The sequence below is a fragment of the Hippopotamus amphibius genome, chromosome 12, assembly GCF_030028045.1.
Source record: "Hippopotamus amphibius kiboko isolate mHipAmp2 chromosome 12, mHipAmp2.hap2, whole genome shotgun sequence".
NCBI classification, from domain to species: domain Eukaryota; kingdom Metazoa; phylum Chordata; class Mammalia; order Artiodactyla; family Hippopotamidae; genus Hippopotamus; species Hippopotamus amphibius.
This window is the reverse complement of record NC_080197.1, coordinates 43423844-43450796: the sequence shown is the minus strand read 5'-3', so window position 1 is coordinate 43450796 and position 26953 is coordinate 43423844. Positions and strand designations below refer to the sequence as shown.

The following is a 26953-nucleotide window of genomic DNA, read 5'->3' as shown; positions in this document are numbered from 1 at the left end:
TGCATCTAAGATACAGGTTCAAGTACCACGGGGCATGTCTGAAAAACTAAGAGGCAGCTGTGAACAGAAAGGTAATAGGGTGTTACCTTGAAGAAAATGACATTTTCCCCCAGTAGTATTCATACCTCTGTTTATAGTGTGAGTGTGTGTGTGTGTGTGTGTGTCTGCACAGATCAATTGCGTTGATAACCTCAATTAATGGCCTCTCTGCATCCATGCTCTTTGGCATGTTTTTGAGAGGAAAACACGCCTTTTGAGTCCAAAGCCTAGTTCTGAATATTAAGATCCCAGGAGGCTGGAGAACTCAGAGCATAACATTTATATCATAAGCTGTAGCATACGGAGGAAAGCACAAGAATGTAGAAGTAATTTCCTGGGCTAGATTTAGTGGAAATTGTTGTGGGAGGAATGAGAATTGAAAAACGAAGTAAGAGAGCTGGGTATTAATCTTTGAGAGAGCCCTACGCTTTTCCCCACCTATGGTGAGATTGATTTCTCAGATTATATGGGATGGGCTGGTGCTGGGTTCAGACACCTTTCACCAGCAGGGACCCCACCCAACAGCTGCTGAGTTGTTTGCTAAATCGCAGCTGCCCCCTTCTCAGAGAACTGGCTTCCTCTGATGGGAGTTGCCTCCCCAGGTGTATTACACTCTTCCACCTTGGCCTCCAAGAAGCAGCCTACAGCCAATGATTGATGGATGCAGGGCACAGCCAGCCTTCTTGCCTCCAGATAAAAGAAGTTTGCAGCACCGTTTACTTTCCACAGCAACCCGTGAGATCACGATGAGGCTAGACTTCAGCTGAAACTACACCATATTTTTTAGCTTTCTCTTCTCCTGTTTGCTTCCTTCACCCCCTTGCAATATTCAGCCTCCATCTCCTGAAAGCCCTGAGTCCCTCCCATTCCCCATCCCATTAATAAGACCCAAGTTCCAGGAATTGCCAAGTCAGCACCTACCATCAAATGCATTCCCATCGCTCTCCCCAGCTCCCTGTTCCCTTAAACAAGAATGCTTGCTTAAAATCAGAGAGCTGCTCTCGTTTATGAAAATCTATTTCTTTGACTCTGGTTGAAAATGCACAAAAGGTAATCTCACGTATTTACACCAAATGCTCCCTCTTCTTTCTTTATGAAATCTCTTGCTCATCTTCAGATGAAAAATTTTGATTGCTTCTTTTTGTTTGCTTTTTTGTTACTGGTGTGGAAAAGTGAAAAGAGAGACACATTTTCCACACTACCAGTTTCATAGCTCTTATTTACATCTGTCAGTCATAGAAATAAACATCTTTAAACTGTTTTCCTACATATTTACATCCACAGGGCAACAAATAAAAGACAAGTTATTTCCTAAGCCACGGTCAAGTGAGTTAACTGGTGTCAATGGCTTTTCAGATACTGGTAAAAATCTATTTGATTAACTCTATTAAAGATTTTAAATGGTTTCCCTGTCTTAATATCAGGTTGGATCTTACAGACATGTGATGAAGAAAATGCCTGAATGGGCCTGGGATCAGTGGACTTCAAAGTTGGCTGGAGTTTCAATACAGTGTCTTCACACCTTCTGGGGTATCAGTAGCTTTTCAGGAACCTAGGCAAAATCTTTATTTTTGACGTGGGTCGTTTCTTAGTTTTTCTATGTTTTTAATTATTAAATAACTCAGGGAGACAGAACTATAAATAAGTTGATGGACACTTGTGTGCCCACCAACTTAAGCTATAAAGTATTAAATAGTCACCCCTTATCCCATTTCCTTTACGTAGCTCTTCATCCAAAGTAACTACTAGCTTGTGATGATTCATTGCTACTCATTTTTAAATTATTTTTCTACTGGGTATAGATAAAAACATATAATTCTATTTCATGCTTTTACATTTAAGTGACATCTGTATGTGCTATTTTCCTTCAACATTTCGACTTCGTGATTTTTTTTCACATCACTAGACCTAGCACTTGTTCTCTTATTTCCACTTCATGTAGTGCTTTATCATAAGATTCATTCTCTTGATGAACATGTTGATAACTCTTATATCTATCTCCTTGTGCTCATTGTCAATTTTACTTTATTGCTAAAATTTTCCAAAGCAATGGTACCCGTGTATCCCACCACAATTAGTGGAAGGCTGTCACTACTCCACCTTCTTAGCAAAATTTTTCACACTCTACTTTTTATTGAACTGATTGACATGAAACTGCTTTTCACATCTGTTTTAAGTTTAATTCCCTAGGATACACCTCAGATTAGGCACCTTTTTAGATACTTACCAAACACTACTTTTTCCTTGCCTGTGAATTGTTTGTTCGTATCTTTTCTTAATGCTTCATTTTTTTCTTATTGAGTTGTCAACATTTTTATATATCTTTGGTAATAAGTCTCTGACAATTTATTTTCATTCAAATACTGTCTCAGTCTGTGGCTTAGGTTTTACTTTGTGTAGTGTATCTTATGAAGCACACAAGTTTTTACTTATTTTCTCAGTTATGTACAAATCACCCCAAAATTCAATAAGCATCAAACCACAGTCATTTGTCGGTGAAAATTCTCTGGATTGGTGATTTGAGTTGGGCTCATCTCTATTCTTGGTGATCCTGGCTGGCCTCACTCACATGTTCGTGGCCATCTGGCAGGTCTGCTGGGGAAGAGCTGGTCCCAAATGGCCTCACTCACATGTCTAGCTGGGACTTTTGGGGGCCCTCGGTTCTCCTCCACCTTGTCTCTCCCAGTGGCTGGTCCAGGCATCCTTATGTGGCAGCTTAGCTCCAAGAGACAAGGCACCAGTTCATGTCTCTTCAGGCCTCAGCTTGAAAGTCATCAGCATCAGTCTCACTGCTTTTTGGTGCTCAAAGCACCCATAGGGCCCGTCCAGCCTCAAGACACTAAAGACATGGACTCTTAATTGGCAAAGCAAGGACGCCACACTGCAAAGAGGAGTCATGCTGGCACAGGAGTAATCTGCAATCCACCTGTAAGTCATCTTGCCATGTGTTTATCAACATTTAATTCAAATTCTGTATCTTTTATGTCTTGAATAAGAAATCCTCCAACTCTGATTTCAAAGAGATATTTACCCATATTTTCTTCTAAATTTTTTAGAGTTTTGCTTTTTACATTCAAGGTTATCTAATCCAGCTGAAATTGACTTTTTGTGTATGGTGTGACTAATTTCATGTCTTTTCATATCTATAAAACTCATTTTTAAATTAGCATTCATTGACTATTCCATCATTTCAGCACTGATTTGTGATGGTACTTCTGTCATGGTCAGCAATTACATTGATTAGGTAGAATTCAATAAACAGCCGACAAGAGCTTTATTATTTTCCTCTAATGCCCATTCAAACACTTTCTCTCCCCAGCCCAATGTGGGAACCAACCATAGAGACAGCAAGGGCTGAAGCAGATGGATCTCAAAATGTTAACTTTCTTGCTGAGTAAAAGCTGGACTAAAGGACATGACCTTGATGTTTAGCAACAATGGGCTTCTTAACTCTGAGCCTCAAAACTAGACCCGCCAACCTACCCAGAGCGGCTCTGAACAATAACAGCATTAACTCTGAACCACGCCTGGAGTTTATGCTCCTGCTGGGCTACTGAACAGAGGCAGCCCAAGGAACCAAAATGACTGGAGGCAATTTAACTGCTTGGATGTAAGCAAATAAACTATAAGCCTTTCCAAGATTCTGTCCAAGGGGACAGGTTAACTGCATTTTTCCCTATGTTATTGGTACTATGGCAACTAATAAGCACAATAGCTAACAATCTGAACACTTAAGCCATGCAGTAGACCCCTTGCATGCCTTTAATCATCTAATTAAGTTTATGAGGTGAATTAGTCCAGGTCCTCGAAGAAGCAGACCCCAAAATGGGATTAGATATGCAAGAGAACTGTCAGGGGACATTCCTGTGAAGGAAAATTAGGAGTCAGAGGAAGCAGAGCCCCATCAGCCCCAGGTAAAGGAGAGGAGAAGAAAGGAAGATTTAGTGGAAGGGTCTTTGTCTGCAGTGCCCATTCTAAAGCCTTATCTCAAGGCCATGGGGGAGTCTGTATTGGATTTCTGTTGCTGCTGTAATAAATCACAAATTTGTGGCTTAAATAACACAAATATATTATCTACAGTTCTGTAGGTCAGAAGTCCTAAAATCGAGTTGTTGGTATGGCCGCGTTCCTTCTGGAGGTTCTAGGAGAGAATCTGTTTCCTTGCCTTTTCCAGTGTCTAGAGACCACCAATATTCCTTGGTGTGTGGCTCCCCATGTTCAAGGCCAGCAGCATGGCATCTTCAAATTCACCCTTTCTGCTACCATCTCTGACCTCTGTGCTGTCATCACAACACCTTTTTCTGACTTTGACCCTATCACCTCCTCCTTATAAGGACATTTGCTGATGCATTGAGAGCACTAGGATAACCCAGGATCATCTTCCCATATAAATATCCTTAACTTCATCACATCTGCAAAATCCCTTTGCCATATATGGTAACATACTCATAGGTCCTGAAGATTAGGATGCGGATGTCTCTGGAAGGGGCCATTATTCTGTCTACCACAGAGCCTTCAAGCTAAACCACCCAGAAGAGGATCCTTGCATCTTCCTGGAATGGGCTTCCTGCAGCATCCCTGCTGTTCTCTCACTGACTGGGAGCAGCCCACAGGAGGTCTCACTAAGCACTCAGTCAGAAATCCGAGAGGCTCATTTTCACCACTGCCACACGAAGCAATGAAGAAATGAAGACAGAGAGGTTGTGTAACTTATACACGGATACAGAGCCAGCAGAGAAAAAAAATTTTTTTCCTCTTTCCCTCAATATTTGACTTTTTCCTTTTAGAATGCTCTGCTTTGGGGCCTGAACATATTGCTTGCTCTGGGATCTTGCAAAATGTGGTAAAACTTCACCTATTCTACCTAATAACTAGTTACTCCAAGTAGCAAATTATAAAAAAATAATCTAAAATAACAGGGAAGCAGGATAAAGAGTCCCCTCCAAGGACCCAATGCTGCCCCCTTCCACCAATGGCAGTTCCTAAAGATACTGAAAATTAATGACTGAAACCTTGGTTTCCAGGTAACTCTGGCCTAGCTGCAGCTGCTCCCTGAGTCCACCACAAAGAACTTTGAGATGATCTTCCTCCAAACACTAGACAGCTTAGGTCTTGGAAACCAGTTTCAAGGATCAACAGGCAAAATGGGCGTGCAAAAATATGTTGGTTCCAAAAGAATGTGGCTTTGATATAGGCTGTTGTATATAAATAATCCTACTTAAATGCCATGTTGCAATAAATACATCCACTCTGCCAAACCCAAAAGGGTACATACCAGTGTGACATCAATACTAGCTATTATTTATCCCAACTCCAAAGAAAAAGTCATTAGGATTTTAAATGATAGCTATGTAAGAAGCCATTTCTCCCCCCACCCCACCCCAAATACAGGGAATTTCTGAAATAAAGCATCAGACAGACAAATCTAAATCAATAAACTTTCTCTCCCACATCACTAGAAAAAGATCAAAAGGATAGTTTGTCAAGAAAAAAACTCGAGAGAGAAATAAAATGTTCTGAATAACATTCAGAATTCTGAATGTTCTGAACATATGGTACCCAGGGGTTGACCATTCTCAAACATAGCCTCACTGTTAACAGAACTAGCAGCAGACATTATGAGATTATTAGACCTACTCTATAATATTACCTTCTTCTATATTAAACTCTAATCATAATACTGAACCAAATGGGTTATTCTATATCCACCCCATCACTAAGAATCTCAACAAAATTTAAAGACTGTAGCCAGTTACGTGGCCAACTCATTAACCCCACGGCTATATCAGAGGGTTAAAAATGATGTTTTTCAGTGCATTTATTTTATTTCCAAAAGACAGAAATCTCTACATCTGAATGACCCCATTTGGTATTTTGGGGAAAGTTCTAAAACAATGAATGACTACAAATGTTTATAAATAGATGCTCACAGGTTTATTTCCTACATTAATGTATACACCTCAATAATAAAAAGATAGGGATTTCAGATAATACAAATTAAGAGAAAAACAGCCTCATTTCTGGGAAAATCTACAGTGTGTTTCTCACAAGAAAACAACAGAATACGGATTTTGGCTTCCCTCTTCAGTTCTTCGTGGGGATGCAAGCTCTTTCTTTACTTGGAAGACATTTCTCCACTTTGATGTTCTTGGTGCCAGACCTCGACGTTTCCCGACAGGACTGCCCAGGGCCTGAAAGGATTCTACTTCCCAGTGGAGGTGGCAGCATCTGCTTCTTTCTTAAACCATTAGTGAGACTAGGGTGGGGTGGAGAGGGAAAGAGGGGCCGCGGGTAGAATTTACCCTCCTTGACTCATGCCACTTCTTTCACTGTGCACACAAATTGCTCCTTTAGAACCTGGGCGCTGAAAGAAAATAGTTTAAAGGAGTTCGCTGAGTTTTACCAAAAGCCATTGCTTTGCTCCATGTGCTGTTTCTTCTCAGGGATGAACAACATTCACTGACTCATTAACAAAAGTATCCTGTGTCACTTTTCATGCAGTGATACATTTTTCTAATTAGCCACTTCTGTTTGATCTCCTGTATCATGTTGGAGGTACATCAGAGAGAGAAATTTCCGCACACAAATGTTGCTAAACCCAAAGAGGGAATCAGGAGACCTATATTCAAAACACATGGTGAAAGAAAAATGTGATGCACAGAATGAAAAGATATGTGATTTTTATATTTTAGGCATCAATATCTGTAGTCTTAGTTTTTAAATACGCATATTGTGCCGTAAACTCACACTGACCCATTCTATAACTGGAAAATATCTCCAGGCATTTTCAAGTTAGGTATATTTAAATTTATTTAATAAATTTACTACAATTAAATATATTATAGTTACAATAGCAATGATGAGGGCAAATAGCACCTCCTGGGCACTCAGCACGGAAGGAGCATGACTGTGTGTATTACACACATTCCCATTTTTTTCAAAATCCTTTCAATAATCCTATGACATATGTGCTGCTTATTTTATAGGTAAATAAACTGACTACAGAGATGAACTTGCCCACAGTCTTCTGGTTTGTGAACAGTGGAGTGGAAGCTGACACCAGCTCTTTTGGGTCAGCCCCAAACCCATGCTGTAAACCACTATTTTATATGAGCCTGGTGATCGTTATTAGAGTTCCTCACAGCAATTCAAAGAAAGTTTATACAAGGAAAGGGACTGTTGTAATGGTGACCAAGGAGAACACGTTCACAGTCTATTCAGATACGTGACAACCTCCCTTTATTCCTGAGTCAAAAATCAGTAATGCTTGTGCCACAGGTGCTCTTGGGTTATATGACAGCGAGAGCAGAGGACACGCAAGGACACTGCCACAGCACTAACGACAGCGCTGAGACCTCTTCAGCCTCTTTCAGCTCAGTGCTTCTCAAACATCCACACACAGAAGACTCATCTCGAGGGCCTCACCAGCAGAGATTCTGATTCACCAGGTCTAGGGCAGGGCCTGAGCACTTGAATGTCTGCTACAGAACCAGGTGATGCTGATGCTGCACATCTGTAACTTGACCTTGAGTAGCCCTGGCCTAGTTGATAGCCATAGTAACTTCCCACCTGCGAGTTCAGTTTTGCCAAGGATGGAAGGTCAAACTCTTCGGCGCACATCATTGGAGAGCGCGCTTGAGGTGGAAGGTACAGGATGCCACCACCATCCACCCTTAGCCGTGCGGCAGACTGGGGCCATGCTGTGAGTGTCAGTGCTGGTCTCTGAGTCAGTGAGTGAGAAACTTGGATGTATAGTTGGAGCTTCTTCCCCATTTACCAAGGAGAGTCTGGAGAAATATCTGAGGTTGTCTCACTTGCTGCCTTAAGAACTTATAATAATTTAGTCCTCTGGGTGCCCCCTGCATCGGGTCACAGCTTCTTCCTCATGACTCAACAAACATTTCCTTCATGTCTGCATGTACCAGACATGGTTCAAGGTGTTGAAAGCACAGCAAAGAACAAAACAGAAAATGCCCATGCTTGCATCAACTTATAATTCCCTCCCCGACTCCCATTCCAGAACTCCAGTTAGCTGGGGATCTGCAAACCTCTAGCCTCATGCCTGCAACCCTCTTCCGTGCAGCAGATCCCATCTTCAGCATCCTTGACAACAAGGAGATGGCATCATTATACAGCATTAGACATCTCATTAGAGGGCAAAGATGGTCCTGTCTAATGGTCACACTCTCACCTCCTGTTCTCTTAGAACCAGCATTCATCAGGCCTCCTTGGACATGAAGATCTGGAATTCTGGCCCCTCAGATGGTGGTAACCCCCTTGTAAAAGGTTCATGTCTCTCCAGTCACCCTTCATCCTGTCACACATTCCCAGGCCAGCTGTGGCAATCTCTGACCACACAGCCTTCTCACCTCACTCTTCAGATTCCTGCTGTGGTCACGTTGATGGTTTCGACCACTAAATTATCTGGGCGACAACTGGGAAGCAGTGATTCAGGGAAGCAGTGTGAGGGACAGTGGAAAGAGCACGTGCTTCAGGGAGCCAGAACTGTGTGATCGGGTGTGGGTTAAACATCCCTGAGACTCATTTTCCTCAACCAGTAGAACTGCTGTGATCAATAATGAGATCAGGCTGGTAAAGTCTGTAAGACAGTAGCAGCCATGAAGAGGAGACGGATAATGCTTGCTCGCTGGGGCAGACGGCTGCAAAGGAGCCCTGGTTCTCCCTCCCTCCCTCTCTCCACACCCTGTGCATTAGTTACTTGGGTTGTCATAACACAATGCTATAGACTGCATAGTTTAAACAACAGAAATTCATTTTATCACATATCTGGAGGCTACACATCTGAGATCAGGGTGCCAGCATGGTTGGGTTCTGGTAAGAGCTCACTTCCTTCTTTGCAGATGGCTGCCTTCTTGCTATGTCCTCACATGGCAGAGAGAGAGCAAACTCTCCCATGCATCTTCTTATAAGGGCACTAATCCCATCATGAGGGTGCTCAGGCCTCATGACCTCATCCCAACCTAATTATCCTCAAAGGTCCTGTCTCCAAATACCACCACATCACCACATGAACTTGGCTGGGGACACAATTCAGTCCACAGCACCCCATGTGCTGTGATTTTGCAGATTCTTCCATCAAGAGGCCAAAAATATCCCTGCAACTCTTGAATCTGAGTGGTCTGAGAGTTGATTTCACCAAAACAATGTGGTAAACATGATGGAAGCCAGTTCTGAGCCTTGGCCTTGAGCAGCCCTGTGAGCTTCTTCTTCTTTTGAACCCCTGCCCAGTTGCCATATGAATAACCCTGACTTTGCCTGGTGAATGAGAGACTTTGTGGAGCAGAGCTGCGTCAGCCCAGTTATCTGAGCTAATTCCTCAGCTAGGGTGGTGTGTTATACAGGGTTATTATAGAAATAGATAAACCTTACAGTCCTTTCTTCCAATTCCCTTGATGGTTTTGTTCAATTTTATTCATCAAAAGTCAAAACTAAAAAACCTCTTTGTCCATTTTAACTCCATCCTCTTTGCACATTCCAACATAAGGCTTAATGGTCACCAGTCCAAAATGCCCCAGTGACTTAGACAAAGGTGTCCTGTAGATCTCCTGCAAAATTTGCTTCCCTGGGGTGAATGCTCTTCCCTATGTCTTTTTTTCCAGGGGATCTGGCTATAGGAAGAGTCCCTTATTACCAGCTATGTCCAGCCTGGCATAAGCTGACAGTTGGACAACTGTCTCAAACCCCTTCTGGGTCAGGTCACACCAGAGTAATGGTTTTCTGACTCTCCCTGAAACTGTAGAGGCCTGTGAACACAGAGCTATGCACTGCTCAGCTCCTTGTTCTGGAACTGGATCCCACCTCATACAGAGGAGCTGGGCCCTGCCCCATCCCAGTTTATTCCTCTGGCCACACCCAGTAACCAGATGCCACGATTGTGTCCTTTACACTATGTCACTAACACCAGATTCAGCGAAAGTACTTTTTAAACAGGTGTTCAGTGAGAAAATGAACAAAAACCTGGTAAGTTAATGCTCTTCACACTGAAAACACCTTTCTTCCCTTTTCCATAGATTAATTTTTGTATTTTTGTAAGGACCAGCTTAAAGTAACAATCAGAACGTATCATTTGTGCCTCTCCAGAAGCATATTACATTTTTGCACTCTTTTTATAGTTAACTGTCTATCCCTCTGACCTTTGGAATAGTATCTAGTTAATATTCAAATCCCTCTCCCTCCTACTGCAACATAAAATCTTTCTTGAAATAAACTGGATCAGAATGTTGAATCATAGTCTCAAATGAAAGTTTGTTCCATTCTAAATGGAGCCACCATATATAAATTTCCCTTGGTCCTAAATGAGGAGGAATAAATAGAAAAAGCTAACTAACCTAAACATTCAAGGCACAACAGGCAGCTTAGAGATCTACTCAAGTGAGGAGAATGGAAAGACACATGAGTCTGCTATATACAGTACAATGCCGTGTAACAAGCTATCCCAAACTCAGTGGCTAACAACGCACATTGATTTCTTGTTCACATGTTTTCAGGTGAGCTAGGATTTGGCTGAACTAGGCTGTGCTCAGCCAGGCTTGGACTCAGGCTACAGTTTGGGTCCAGACCTGATCTACATGGCTCTTATCCTTCTTAGACCAGCGGCTACTAGAGACAGGTTCTCCTAATCATAAAGAACAGAAACACAACAAATCAAGCACAGCCACAGAGCATATTTAAACCTCTTCATGCAGCAGATCCATCAATATTCCATTAGCCATAGTACTTCATGAGGTTGAGCTCAACATCAATATGTTGGGAAAGGAAACTCTATGTACTCTAGTGGGAGGAGCTATAAATACAGAGTGTGTGTGATTCCAGAAAGAGGTCAATAATGGGGAGGAGTAATATAACATCTGTTATATTGGATGGGAAATTAATGAATGGCAAATAGAAGTATTTGGAGTTCACCAGAACTAAGACAAGTATTTCAATTCTAAGGTGCTACTTCATCAGTGAATATGCATAAACACATCATTCTATCTATGTATATTCCAGGCTATAGGAATGTCACTTGAAAAGAAATGTAGCATCATAATTAAATCCATCAGTAGTATGTATTTTAGGTGGCATACAGAAAATACATTCCTTCCCCTTTTTCTTCTCTTCAGCTCAATTATAATCACCAAAAAAGCTGTTTAATTTGCAAATGGCACCAGTAACTGGAAACAGCTTTGATATCAATTGATAATTGAAAGAAAATTTCTGTTCACACATGCTTTTTCTGCTTTAGGAATTGCCTCTGAGATCAAAACCAGTCTTTATTTAGTTTAAATAAAATGTATGATTGGCTAATATACCACAGAGTATAGATAATCTTAAAAACGTGCAGGTGGTATGAATTTGCTATCACTGCAATTCAAAATCAAAGAAATGTCACATTTCTTTATGTCTTTCAATCACATTAAATCTAACTTGAAGTTTGAAGGGAAATTAAAGCTTATTCATGATTCGAAGCTATCCCACAACTTTCCCTTCACCCTGCCACCCTTACTCGGCAAAGTCTTGAATGGTACCAGGGTTCTCGGGCAGAACAGAACACTTGGGGAGAATAAACTGAGCGCCAGCACATACCAGGAACCTTTAAATTTCTCATCTTCCAGGTCACCTAGTCCCTAAAGCCTAAGAACTCTGCAGTTTTCCAGGCACCTTGGACAAGAATCTTCATGAGCTGTGGAATCCCACCCACTCTGTCCAACTTCCTAGGGGCACCACAGAGCTACTTCCTCTGCGGTCCTGATGGTTTTTGGAGCATGAGGAAAGGGAATCTTGGGTTACTGTTTCTTGCTGGACACAGAGATTGCAGTTTCCTCCCCATTCTTGGGGAAACATCTTTTTTCCTCAACTTCTTATGACTCTCCTTTTGACTAGCACTCAACTGCATCTCTTCTGTTTAAAGTACCTGATGACCTCCTTGTGGGGGGGGGGGGGTTGTCTCACTTTATCTTACTGATTTTTAGCTTTTGAAAGATAAAACAAGAAAATACACTTTCTCCAAAGCATTTGTTTGCTTTTTGCTCTAAAATGAAAGCTTCAACCGAGGCAAGGGAAAAAAGGGATAACAACATCTACTCACTAAGGGTGGAGGTGGATGGGATGCAGTGGAGAGTGATGGGAACAGTTAGTACGAGACACTAGCCCTCGTTCTGTCTGCTTATTGCACAGCAGTGGATCCAATATATCTGAAATTATCCTGACACAGAGCTATTTGTTTTACTATTATTTTATGTCAGTTTCAGAATGAAATTACTTCCTGTACTTCCACTGCATCCATGTCCTAATATTTTATTCAGTGGAATTGTTCATTAGAAAACTTTATTAATAAGGAGATGTCCTTAGTTCATTTGTTGTGGTATACATTTCTATTGTCTGTTTCCTTTATTTTTCCTCTTGGCAGTTGCAATCTAAAGGATAGAGTTTAGAAATTAATTTTAGCAGCTTCTGGGAAATCCTGCACACAGCAAAAACTAGAATGTCAATATCTCACAAGAGGATACCTCACAGCCTTTTAATTTCTCTTAGAATAAACTATTGGGCACTAACAAATGAGAGCACATATGAATCTTCTTGCAATAACTGGATTAATGGTAGAGGAAAATCTTATTCTAATTCATTCTTAGAAGTGCTGTTTTTTAATCCTTATTCTTTTAACTACCTTAATCCAATATATAAAATGCTGAAAAGTTTTCTTTACCAGTCAAAATAAGAGTTGTTTTTCTTCAAGGCTCTCCTATGTCAATCACTAGTTACATTTTATCTAGGACCTGTAACGTACCCTTGTAGGAGATCTATGTATGGTCTCCACTACATACAACTGTAACTTCAGTTATCATCAGTGATCTAGAGCAATAAGATGTTGTGAGTCCTGCTTTCCATCCAACCCCAATCTAACAAAATACTTGAATAGTATTTGTAAAATCCATTCATTCAACAAATATTTATTTAGCACTTACTATGTGCTGGTCAAAAACTTTAAAACTAAAATACATAGTATGACACAAAAAGTACTATGTAGTTTCACTCATTAATTCAAACAGTTGAGATAGAAAATGTATTTTAAGTACAAAAGCAACTGACTCACTGTCAGTCTCAAAATATGCAATGAAAAACCCTCTCCTTAGTCTGTATGAACCAATAAATCAGTCATTCCGTTATTTCCACATTTTCTTGATTCAGTTAGACTTTAATGAATGCATGGCACTATGTAAAATTCTGGGACTAGAGCCAAGAACAAGACAGGCATGGTTCCTTGCCTTCAAGATGCTTGCAGTCTTTAAATCATATGTGAATAAAAACCACTGAAATACAAATGCCAAATAAGACATCTCATTTCAAAATGTCCACCATGGAATTTTATATTGGGAATACTTACTTCCTCCAGGATTTTTCCCAGGGCCAGATTATGCTTAACCAAAAACAGTATTTCCCAACTAGATCCCACAGCATGCTGCCGAGAGTTCTGCATTAATTTGGTAAGTAACCAATTTCAGTAATTCAATGCCCCCCAAAAGTTTCTCTTTCCCTCAAAGCCCACACTGAATTTCTGATTGAATGGCAGGCTTGCACGCTCACTCAGGGCCGAGTTTCCTTCTGTCCTGTTCTCGTTCCTTCCCCAAGAGTGTTAGATGGGGAAGAGAAAATGGAGGATTGTAGGAGGTATTCATGGTCCAGGCCTGGAGGACTGCAGATTACTGCTGATCACATTCTTCTTATCAGACATGGTCATGTGACCACACCTCCTGCAAGGGAGGCTGGGAAATACAGTTTAACATTGAGACCAAAGCAAAAAGGAAATTGGTTTCAGTGAACAAGCACTTCTCTGAAACAACTTGTTTCTGGATACAGTGTAACTGTTCCCAGAAAAAAACAAACCTGTTTTCACAGAGCAAATATGTGTACCACAAAAGGCTATTAAAAACACAGCCTCTCCAGCTCTTTCTTAATTCAATACTTTCAAAAAACTCTTTATTTTAAGATAATTTACATTTACAGAAGACTTGCAAAAGTAGTACAGAACATTATTGTACACCCTGCACCCAGCTTCTCCTAATGTTCAGGTCTTACGTAAACATGGTAAACTTACAAAAATTAAGAAATTAACACGGGCACAATGTTACACATAAATCACCGTCTTTTCCATTTTACCTTTATTTCCCACTAATGTCCTTCTTCTGTTCCAGGTAATTCCAAATGCAGTTCTTTTAACACACACACACACACACACACACACACACTCTCTCTCTCTCTCTCTCTCTCTCTCTCACTGGCTCCATTCCTTCCTTAAGTTTTCTAATCTCTAAAGGGAAAGATGCTTTTCTCTCCTCATAGGTAATTATTGTTCAAATATCACCAGTTTTCCAAAAGTGAAATCCCACACAGACCATAAACATTATCAGGCATTTGGCAGTCATCTTTGGAAAGTCACTAGATCTTGGTAACGATGGTGAGAATGACGCAAAATGGAGTGTTAATGAATCTTCACTACGACTTTCCTTGCAATGGTTCTCTTAAACCTCACAGAAGCTGTGCGAGCAAGACACTAGCTTAACCATTTTTTTCCTGGTAAGGAAACCGAGGCTTTGAGAGGTTATGTAATATGTCAGACCCACAGCAAGTGGAGAAGCTGGATTCAGCTTCAGTTTATTCTAACATCACCAAACTTCACTGCCTACGATGCAACAGAATCTAATCACTTTGTACCATAAATGGGAGTAACTATGGAGGACTGTTTGCTGTGGTCGCCAGGAAGGAAAGATACAACTTCCTAACTCAGGGTATCTACACTGGCTGCTCAGTCTCTCCCGCCCAATGAATATCACCTCTTCAGAGAGGCCTTCCAGGTCCACTGTATATGAAATAACCTCATGCTTCATCTTTCATATTACTTGTCACAACCATAAAAGTAGATATATTTACTTTTCATAATTTGTCTCCCAGAGAACAAACTCTACGTGTGCCTAGTATTTCGGACATTGAGAAATGGAACTAACACATAAATATTCAGTTTGTTAAATAATGAATAAGTAAACAAATTTTATTTTATAAGAGAAGGAGAAAGACAACAAAATGAAGAGAAGAAAAGATTTCACATTTAGCAAAGACCTATGTCATCTCAATCCTCACAACAATACTCTTCTGAGCTAAATTTGATTGTTCTCATCTGAACCAAGTAATGTTATGGACTAAATTGTCTCTCCCCAGAGTTTATAACCCCCAACGTGACTGTATTTGGAGACAGGGCCCTTGAGGAGGTAATTAAGGTTAAATGAGGTCACAGGAGTACAACCCTAATCTGATTGGACTGGAGTCCCTGTAAGAAGAGGAAGAGACACAGAGCGTGCGCTCTCTCCACTCAAGCAGAGAGGAAAGGCCATGTGAGGACACAGCAGGAAGGTAGCCACTACAAGCCCAGGAGCAGAGCCTCTACGGGGACTAAATTTACCAGCACCCTGTTCACAGACTTCAAGTCTTCGGAACTGTGAAAAAATAAATTTCTGTCGTTTAAGCCACCCAGTCCATAATATTGTTATGGCGGTCCAAGCTGAGCAAGACAGGTGAGAAAAACAAGCTCAAGGAGATTTAATAACTTGACCAATACTCAAAAGCCAGTAAATTGCAGGGGTAAGATTTGAAAATCAATTATATATAATTCTGCAGCTCAAAATATTTGCATTTAATTCAACCCACACCTAGTATTAGTGAATGGAGGTGTTATATTTAAATAAAATAGATGGGCAAGAGCTTCTTTTCATAATTTAAGTTAAATCAACAGGGGTCTGGAGCAGAAAACAAGGAGCGGATGCAAGGGAAGACTGGAAAAGATGGGGAGAAAGAGCACAGCCAAAGGTATTTCTCAAGTGGGGTTATACCCATGCATTCAGAAGCATCCAATATGAGGAACATTCAGATATAGGTGTTGGGGGGAAAGAACTATATTAATTTTGTACCTTTATTCCTCATAGTTTAGCATTTACCTAGGATGACAAACTGTCTTGTCCCCTGTTGCCAGAGCCAAGTAGAAAGCAAACTGGTTGGAAGTGCAAGAGTACTTGGTACTTTCTGGGCTCAGCATTTCTACATTTCAGTCTTATTTCTACCTCTGCTTGTTACTGATCTTTGCAAATCCAAATTCTTCTTGGCAGCCTAGTTTTGAGACCTAATTCCTTGGCATTGCATCTCTAACATTCTCGGCCTAGGCCCGAAGGTTAAGCTTTTTGCTTCCAGCAATAGCATTCGCCCTGGGTCTGCCAGTGGGATGGGCCAGGCTCCTTGTGTACCATCTGAGATCCATTTTAGAATAAATCAATTCCACTAGTGCAATCATTCTCAAAATGTGGCCCCTGGTCAAGCAACATCAGCCTCACTTGGGAACTTGTTAGAAATGCACATTCTCAGCATCCCAGCCCTGATGAATCAGAAATTCTGGGTGATGGAGCACAGTGATCTCATCTTAACAAACCCCCTGGTGACCCTGATGCACGCTAAAGTCTGAAATCCCTGCTTTAGTCCTTGGGTCTTCTCACTCCTCGAACGCCTGTTGGTACCATGGGTCAGGACTGAGAGGACTTGGTGTTTGGTGGCTCAGCAGCTTAGCTGGTTGGATGACCCTGGGTCCTTGCTCAGCCTCTGTGCTTTTCTATTTTCTCGCTTAAAAAAATACACCAAAGAGCTATAATCCAGCTCTCACTTTTTCTGTGTCTGCTGATGAGTAACTAATGGAGGGTTATGCCATCCCATGTTAATCTTAACTGCCTGGCAAATGCTTAGCGATGGCTTTTGTCCTAAGGTTGTCCTTGTGATTGCTGGGTCTGTCTCTCCTGCTCTGGATTTAAACAGCAATACTGCAGCACATTTGTATTCCATAAATCATCAGGGCATGGACTGGAATGCTATACACTCATCTATTTGTAATTAAACTTAATATGGATTTAACCATTAGTTAAACTCTCATGCTTCAGGATTCGCTTTAACTGAAGAAAGCATGACCTTTATTCTAACATGAAAGGGTTTGATCTTACAGTATTTGAGGTCAAGAGAGAGAGAGAATGTTTCTGTAACATATGCATATCCCTCATAGGAAGGTCAAGGAAAAAATGAAACCTTTCCAAGCCAGAATCCTTCAAGCAATTAATCTGGATAAAAACCATGAGATGAAGACAGCGGCCACAGAAAATATCAATCCTGCAGAAATACCTGGTCATGCATATGCCAGCTTTTCAGGAACAATGGAGAAGTCTTGAAAGTATCACATAGAAACCACTCTTTGGAAGTTGCTTTTTGGACCAGAACAGAAATTAAAGCGATGGAATGAAGGAGAAAAAATAGTGCAAGTGAGTGTTTTAGTTTGGATCCCCTAAGGGCAGATCTTGAGCAAGAATTTTAGTGCAATTACTTTATTTGGGATATGATGCTTGAAAATCCTGGTAGGAAAGTAGAGACATGAGACAGGGAAGGGAAGGAACACAACACAGTGTGTATCATCAAGGGTGCTGTTATAATCAGCAACTGAAGTATAGGTCAGAGATTCAAGTTCAAGTCCAGGCTCTATGGCTTATCAACTTGGTCCCTTGAAAAATCATATCATCTCTTTGTACATCACATCCTTCTACTAAGAAATGGAGATAAAAATGTCCAGTGCCTGAGATGATGCAGTTGCTATTAATAATGCATAACTACCATCTACTGAACACTGATCCTGTACCAGGCCCAATGCTAATCTCGCCCTCACATCCTAGAAAACAGATAAATGTTTTTGCATTTTACTGAGAGATCACAGAGACTACATAATTTTAAAATCATAAAGGGATTTTGTAAGCTAAAGATAATGTTAAAGAGAATTTTATGCAGCTTTTCATGAGTCATCAGGAAGTCTTTGCTTTAGTTATAAACTTATAATTCACTAGCTGTTATAATTCATTAGCTGTGAGGCTCAACCAGATCACTTTGCCTCTTACAAAAAAAAAAAAAAGCAGGTTTGTAAGATGTTAACATTCGGGGAGGCTGAATGAAGAGTGCTCGGGACCTCCCTGTGCATGTCTTTTCAACTTCCTACAAATCTTTCAAGTAATTATCTGAAAATAAGAGTTAAGAAAAACAGGAGTCCAAACTGTTGCGGACGGAATTGTCCCCCAGAGTTCATAACACCCAAGGAGAGTGTAATTGCTACCATCACTTTGGAAAACTGTTTGGTAGATTTACTAAGCCAAACATGTGACCCTGGAATTCTACACAGGGATAGAAATACTATAGAAATGAGAGCTTATATGCACCGAAAGAAGTGTACTAAAATGTTCATAGCAGGATCATTTGTGGCAGTCAAAAACTGCAAACAACTCAAGTGACCATGATGGATCACACTGTGAGCTATTCACGTACTGGAATATAACACAGTGATGACAACGCATGAGCTACGAGGGCACAGAACAACATGCGTGAATCTCAGAGGCAGGATACGGAGTGGGCAAGCCAGATGCAGATCACTCATGAAAAGTTCCCAATTAGGCAAACTTAAGTATGCTGTTAGAAGTCAGGGTAAAGGAGGAGGGGTAGTGATTGGAAGGGAGTCTGAGGTGGGTTTCTGGGGTGCTAGGAATTTCTATTTCTTGTTGTGGGTGCAGGTTACATGGTGAACTCACTTGGTGCACTCACTGAGATATTAAATTATCTGTGTGCTTCTCTGGACGTATGTTGTAATTTTTTAAAAAACGTTTTACCTAACAAAAAGCTCTGAGAGTTAAGTTCAATGAATTCAAAGGTTTCTTCTGGCTCTAAAATCCTGATGCTGAGATAAGGCTGAGGCATGTCCCATCACTATTAAGATGAAGCGGATAGCAGGGTTGGAATTTTGACAGAACTAGGTAGATAACACCGGCTTTGCTCAGTTCTGCCACACAGAGATGTCCCTTCTCCTGACGCAGTTCATTTTACCTGTACTGGCCCCCAGCATAGAAATTTACACAAAGAAGTGCAAGTAGCCATATTTTCAGTGCTTTGGGATAATGCAGTTTCAGCGACGTCCACAGGGTGGCAAAGATGCTATTTCTTGACTGCCTTTATACACTTACTCCTTTTTTCTCCCTATCTTTTCCACAATGTGCAAGTTTTCCTAACAGTAGCTATTATAAAAATTGAAGAATACAACTCCCTGTGGTATAACATTTCTAACGAATTCTCCATAGTTCAATTACTTCGGGACCTAAGCAGCAGCTTGAAAACACTAAATAAAATAGAAAAACAATTAGTGGACCGGACACTAGAATTTCTGAAACATTTGAAAACTATCCGAGGAGGTAGCCAAGGGAAGGAAAAACAGAAAAGTGAGTTTCAGGGTGACTGAATAAAGTTATGTGGTGGTTAATGTAGCACCGCCCCCAACTTTACAAAATGTCCTAGACATTTAATAAGCACAGAATTCCTTCAGATCTACACTAGCCAGAAAGTGATAGGGTGTTTGCAACAAAAATGGCTGCAGGTATTTCTCTCCAGTTATCCACATCCTTTCACAATGTGGGTTTTGCAAGAACTCCCATCAGGGGGTGGAGCTATTTCTCCACCTCTTGAATTTAGGTTGGTCTCACGACCTGGGTTAACCAACAGAAAGCAGTAGAGATGATCCCCTTCTCGTTCTGGATTTAGAACTCAAAAGTCCTTGCACGTCTCCACTTTCCCTTTTGGGCCCCTGCCTATGTCATGTGAACAAGCCTGCGCTTGTAACCTGCTGGAAGAGAAGAGGCTACTCCCACTGTCCCAGCCAGACAACTGCCAGCATTTAAACAGCAGACCAAAGACACATTAGCAAGGCTTGCCAAGATTAGCTGAACCTCACCCAAGTCAACAGAATGACCCACATGACTCAGACTTGTTGGCAATAATAAATGTGAATTGCTTTAAGCCACTAAGCTTCAAGGTGGCTTGTTATACACCAATGGCTACAGCCATATCAGACCTCTCAACTGCATCTGCTTCTGATGCAGCTTTACTATGTGGTGAGAGCCTCAGCCTGGAAATTAAGAACTTTGGGTTCAAGTTTGTGGTCTCAAGTAATGGGAGAAAAATGAAAGACTTGGAAAAATCACTTTTAAAGTACTGTTTATACACACACACACACACACACACACACCCCACACACACACACATATATGTTTGAGGTATTTTAATCTTGGTATTGTAACCAACTTTGTGTGTTTGTTCTAAATAGTGAATTTGGTCTGGGTACTATTGGATGAGGTGACTAGGAGGTACCACTTGACTGTCCTTAAAGACAGAAATTGTGGATTATGAGGAATGGACAGTGTCTTAAGTTGGATCTTCCCAGAAGCAGATCTGGAGGAAAGACTCAAGTGCAAGCACTTATTTGGAAAGTGATCCAGCATCCGCAGAGAATGGGGAAGTAACACAGAGAAGGGTGTATTGTCAGAGTTTCCACTGTGGACGACTGGATTTTTATCCTTCCGGACAAAGTTTAGAATACCCACCTTAAATTTATCCTACCACAAGGGTAAGAGAACTGGAGTATTTATCCCCAAACCTCCATCTATCACCAGTTGCAAGCTGATCCCAAGGGGAGTTTATCTCCCAGTACTTCCAGCCACATGCATGGACGGAGGAGGCTCTGGTAAAGAGAGAAAACACTCAGACAAAGAAAGAGGGGGCCGATGAGTGTGAAGTGGGGCTGGGAATGGTAAGGACGGAGAGGAAACAGCAGGACGCCAACAGCATCTGCCACCAAGATTGTGTCTTACAGCTGGGATATTCTAGACACATAATTAATCTTCGCATGTATAGTCTTTTCTTGACCTAAACATTTTTCTCTTCTAGAAATTAACTGATTTTCTTCCCAAGCTTCGGTATATGTCAATAAAATGGGTCCCATTTTCACTCCCTGGGTAAGCTACATCCTCTGTAGAATCTTCCTTGTGCAATCTTGTCTTCCTTTCCCATCAATAAATAGGCAGGTAGGTAGGTAGATATGAAGAATAGATACATACATATACACACACAGATACATACGTTACAGGCAAGAGTATGCTGTATTTTCTTCAATAACTCTCTACATTTTATGTATTACAAATTCTAAATTTATCATGTGGAAGTATAATTACACGTAAGGGTCTCCTTCCTGCTACTTTTTTAGTTCCTTTTGTATTTATGTAATTTCAGCATGCTGCCTGGCACACACCAGGCAATGAATGTTGACTGTCTAACCCATAAAATGCACCAATGGCTACTCACCAAATACTAGGAGAAAACAAAATCATAGCTTACGTATACCCTATGCCTGATAAATGTCTCTGCAGGAAGGGTGTGTGCCCCATGAAGGCAAAGATCCTATTTGTGTTGTTTATTTTTGTACCCTAACATCAGGATAATGCCTGCAACAAATTAGAAATGCAACAAATACTTAAGTGAAAGAAAACATAATTTTAGAAATGTAAAAACTCTAGTGAGAATTTCAAAGTAACAGAAAAAAAAGTTAAATTACTTAGATTTTTCTATACCTTCTGTTCCAATGGACACTGTAGTCAATCTGCATTTTCAATGGGTTCTGTACAATTCACAGATTATCTAAGCCCAATTATGAATTGAATTTGAGAAAAAAATTTGCTAAACATCATGTTGTATATCACTGTTATCAAAAATCATGGTGGGCTTCTAAACACCATTAAAGTGAGATTGGTGAAAAAATGTTTATGGTCACAGAAAAAATGTTATAGTTGCCTGTTCAGTAGTAGCTGAAGTTTATGCTGAATGGTATGGTGTTTCAAGGCTATGGTAATAATAAGTTTTTTTTTTTTAAAAGGCAGTAATTCCAGAATTTGATTTTCTATAACTGCACTCTTTGGAATTTAGCCTCATACTTAAATTTTTTTCAACAGGGGGTTAAATTGGCTGAGCTGCGAAATGTAGAGATTATTCTCAACTGCCAGTTGTTGGTGAGTTGCTTTTGAAGAGATTCAGGGCGTTTTGAGAGTATTATCAAAGATGCAGACCAGAAAAAAATGAGAAACTATACAGGAGCAGGGACAGTTGCATTCGTGCCAGTGTCAAAGTTCACTGTACAGATGTTTTAATTTCTCATTATAAGATGGATCTGGAAATACTGAACACATCAAAAGAAAGATCTGTTGTGATGTGATGATTTTTTTTGAGAGCTACATACCGTGAGAGAGCGTCTGTCATCCAAGTTATTCCAAGACTGTTTTGTGTTCCTGCTGTGGCTGTGAATGACAGCTCAATATAGTGCATGTGGAGGAGAAAAAAGGGAGAAACTCTTGTTCAGAATGAAGGCTTCTATGTGCCTAACAACAGCCATAATGAACAACTACATCTTCAAATAACCCTGAAACTCGAACTTAAGGTGATTTAAGCATCCATATTCACTCATGTATTAGTGGGTGAGATGAATCAGATTATCTCAAACTGTGGCATCCTATGGAAAATCAAAGGCATGCTGGGCTGTTACCTTTCAGAAATTGATTTCTCACAAGGATCCTTTACCTCTTTGTCTGCCATCATGGAACTGTCCCTTGCCTGCCTTAATAAACTTTAACCCTCTGGATAAAGAAAACACTAAAAATAAAACAAACAAACAAACAGTTTGTCCCATGAGATGCTTTTGCCTCTAACAGAAAGAGACATTTCAGAATGGATGCCGAGTATAAAATGTTTTGTATTGTTTATGTTTTTTGCTTTATTGAAAACCTTCTACTAAAGTAAGATTCAAGGCAGAAATCAACTGTAACTTTGTCCTGAGGCCAAAGTTAGATTTTTATTTTTCTAATATAGCTTCCAGTCTTAGTCCATGTGCATATTCACAAGGCTGCATCTTGACACTTTCATCATATAGTGAATTTTGTAGTCTACGAATTTACTTAATTTTATACTGTGGATTCCCCCACCCCCACCCATTTTCCTACAGCTGTTTTTTATTGTTATTTTTGTTGCTGTTTACCTCTCTCTCCAATTACCATTGATTCCACTCCACCCCATCACTTTTCAAGTGTAATAAATACTACCCACCTTGGTATGTACCATTTCAGATTATTTTTCTGGTCATACAATCTGTGGTAGGCAGGGTTCTAAAATGACTCCTGGTGGCCCAGGACTGTACATAATTCCCATTCATTGAGTGTGGGTGGGACATGTGAATATGATGTGATACCACTCTTGTCATTAGATTGCATAATACAGCCATTTGGAGGGATTTTGCTGATGTAAGTAAGGTCCCTAATGAGTTCACATTGAGTTTATCTGGGGTGGGGCTGACCTAATGATGTAATAAGGCCTTAAAAGAGGTCCTGAGTCCTTTCAGAAAGGAGGAAAATTCTCCTGCTGGCTTTGAAGAAATAACTTGCTATGCTGAGACAGGACAATGTGGCTAGAATCTGAGGCTGGCCTGTAGTAGCTGAGAGCAACCCCTAGCTGATAGCCGGGGAAAAAAATAGGGACCTCAGTTCAACAGTTGCAAGAAACTAAACTCTGCTAACAACCTGAACATGCTTGGAAGAGGACCTCAGCTGAGCCCAGCTGACACTTTGATTCTACTTCATAAAACACTGAGCAGAGAACCATGTCCAGATTTATGACCTAGAGAAACTGTGAGATAATAAAAGGATGTTGTTTTAACTGTTAAGTTTGTGGTAATTTGTTCTGGCATCAACAGAATACAAATACACAATCATTTACATACATATAGAGATAACATTGCTGTTGTTTGTAATAGGATGTTAAAATGAAACTCTGCAGTAGACAAATCCACAATTATAGTCAGAGACTTCAATACCCCTCAATCAATAATGATAGAACAAGTTAATACAATAAGGAAATTGAATATTTGAACAGCACAATCAACAATCTTAACTTAATTAAACACCCTACCAGCAGAGTTTTCAAGGGTACATGAACATATCAAAATAGACCATAGTATGTGTCATAGAACAAGTCTAAATGCATTTAAAATAATCTTAAGTCACAGAAAGTATTTTCTCTAATCAACATGGAATTAAAGTAGAAATTAAAAACAGAAAGATTCTAGAAAATCCCCCAAATATTTTGAAACTAAATAACACACTTCTAAGAGAATTTTAAGAGAATTTTAAAAGGAAATTATAAAGTATTTTGAAATAAATAAAATTAAAAACCCAAATATCAGTATTTGTGCACTGCTATTAACACAGTAATTAGGAGTGAATTTATAGAAACAAATTCTAATATTAGAAAAAATGAAAGATCTCAAATAGATGATTACAGCTTCTACATAAAGAATTAGAAAAAAAAGAAGAGCAAAAGAGAGCCAAATTAAACAGGAGAAAGAATTATAACGACTAAAACATAAATAAATGAAATAAAAGCACACACAAACACACACACATGATTTCAGTAGACAGAAAAATACATTTGACAAAATCTAGCCAACCTTCTTAACAAAAACTCTAAACAAAGAATACAAGAAGACTTCTACAACTTGATAAAGGACAGCTACAAAAAGCCCATAGCTATCATACTTAATGATGAAAGACAGAATATGTTCCCACTAAGATCATTAACATGAAAAAAGTCCACTTTCAAGGTTTATATTCAACACTGTAGTTGAAGACCTAGCCAGTGAAATGAGGCAGTAAAAAACAGAATAAAAGTGACATCAGCAAGCTGTCAGAGTAGGAGGTTCCAATGATCATCTCCCCCACAAAACCAACAAAACAACGAATAAACAACTATAAACTGACTTAAAATAGCTCTGGGAAAGCTCTGGACTGCACGAAGCAGCAGAAACTCTGTGGAGCACAAAACTGAGTAAGGTCACATAGTAAAGCATCTGAAGCATTTTACCTACATTACCCCATCATCAAGAGCAGCAGAGAGCCAAGAGGGATTCCCCCTGGAGGGATCTCACCCTGCCCAGGAAAGAAGAGCAAGAGGACTCCAGCAATCCTTGTCACTACCCTGGACATCTGCAGCCTTAGCTACTGAGGACCCCCACCCCACAGTCTTCTCTGACCCCCACCCCACTGTCTTCTCTGAACCCAGCTTATAGAGCTGCCCAGAGTCCCTGCCACTTTTTGTTTCCTTCCCAAGGCTGGAGCTATGGCTCCCTGAGACCTGCCCCACGGGACTGAGTTGTGGTTGTGTCTTGCTCGCTGTGATGAGGATGCCACAGTGCAACTGGGGAACTGCCACTGTGCTGAAAACTGTCCTTTAGGTCCCAAGTCATCACTTTGACCTCCCACCACTGGGACCGTGCTGCCACTGCTCAATGCCCCATCCTCTGGTGCCGGAGTCACCACAGCAACATGCCATTCGTGGGACTGCAAGACTGTGTCCTGCCCCTGGGGCCCAGACCACTGCTACACCCTGTCATCCCTGGGCCCACACCATTGTTGCATCTTCAGTATCCCCCAAATCCACCCCTGGGCCTGAGTCACTGTTGCAAGTTCCAGAGACCTAGATTCCAGCTCCATAGGTGATTTCACATGGCTATACCTCAAACACTAGCACCACTACAGCAACAATTACACAGAAAGGAAAAGGTAAAATTGTCTCTGTTTGTAGATGACACCAAAAGCACAAACAGCAAGAGCAAAGATAAACAAATGAGAATGCATTAAACTAAAAAGCTTCTGCACAGCACAGGAAATAATCAACAAAATGAAGACAACCTATGAGATAAGAGAAAATATTTGTTAACCATATATCTGATAGGGCTTTAGTATCTGAAATATATAAAGAACTTATAAAGCTCAACAGCAACACAAAGATCATATTTTAAAATGGGCAGAGAACCTGAATAGGCTTATTTCCAAAGGTGACATACAAATGACAACAGATATACATGAAAGGTGCTCAACATCACTAATCATCATGGAAACACAAATCAAAACCATAATAAGATATCACCTCACACCTGTTACTACAAAAAAGATAAAACAAGACAAATGTTGGCAAGGATAGAGAGAAAAATGAACCCTTGTATACTATTACAGGTAGGAAGGTAATACAGCCATTAGGGAAAACAGTATGAGGTTCCTCAAAGTATTAAAAATAGAACTACCATATGTTCCAGAAATCTCACTTCAGGATATATCTAAAGGAAATGAAATCAGTGACTCAAAAAAATAGTCATACCCCTATGTTCATTGCAGCATTATTCACAATAGCCAAGATAAGAAAACACATGTCTGTTGACAGATGAATAGATAATTTTATATATATTTATAAAAATATATATATACATAAAGTGTGATATTATTCTGCCTTCAAAAAGAAATCCTGTCATTTGTGACAACATGGATAAACTTGGAGGACAAAAATAAGTGAAATAAGGCAGACCCAGAAAGACAAATATTGCCTGATCTCAAAAAGTTGAACTCAAAGAAGCAGAGAGTAGAAGGGTGGTTGCCAAGGGCTGAAGGTGGGAGAAATGGAGAGGTGCTGGTCAAAGGATACAAAGTTTCAGTTATGCAGGATAAATAATTTCTAGATATCTAAGGCATGATGACTATAGTTAATAATATTGTATTGTACACTTGAAATTTGCTAGGAATGAAGATCTTAAGTGTTGTCACAATAAAAAATGGTAGTAAGTGACATAATGGATGTGTCCATTAGCATGATTTCAGTAATTTTTTCACAATGCATACATATATCAAAATACCACTTTGTATACCTTAAATATATACAATTTTTATTTGTCTTTTATACCTCAATAAGGCTGCAGAAAAAAATAATACTACAGTGAACAACTGAATGCTACCAAATGTACAACTCTGGATGAAATGAACGAATTTTAGAAACACCCAGCCTATCAAAACTGAATCATGAAGAAATAGAAAATATGAACAGACCTATCATTAGTAAGGAGACTATTGAATTAGTAGTCAAAACCTCCTAACAAACAAAAGCCCAG

At 40.1% G+C, this 26953-nt stretch overlaps 1 long non-coding RNA gene across 2 annotated transcripts in view; it reads left to right on the top strand.

Annotated features, from left to right (window-relative positions):
• The window catches only part of LOC130832634 (uncharacterized), a 57181-nt gene extending 33534 nt beyond the window's left edge, over positions 1-23647 (top strand). The window contains exons 2-3 of one of the 2 annotated variants that reach the window (XR_009048339.1): positions 17129-17381; positions 22136-23647. This is a non-coding gene — a long non-coding RNA (uncharacterized LOC130832634). Of the gene's footprint in view, positions 1-17128; positions 17382-21926 lie in introns of both variants that reach the window. The other variant, XR_009048340.1, reaches the window with a different exon arrangement.
• The last annotated feature ends 3306 nt before the right edge of the window (positions 23648-26953 follow it).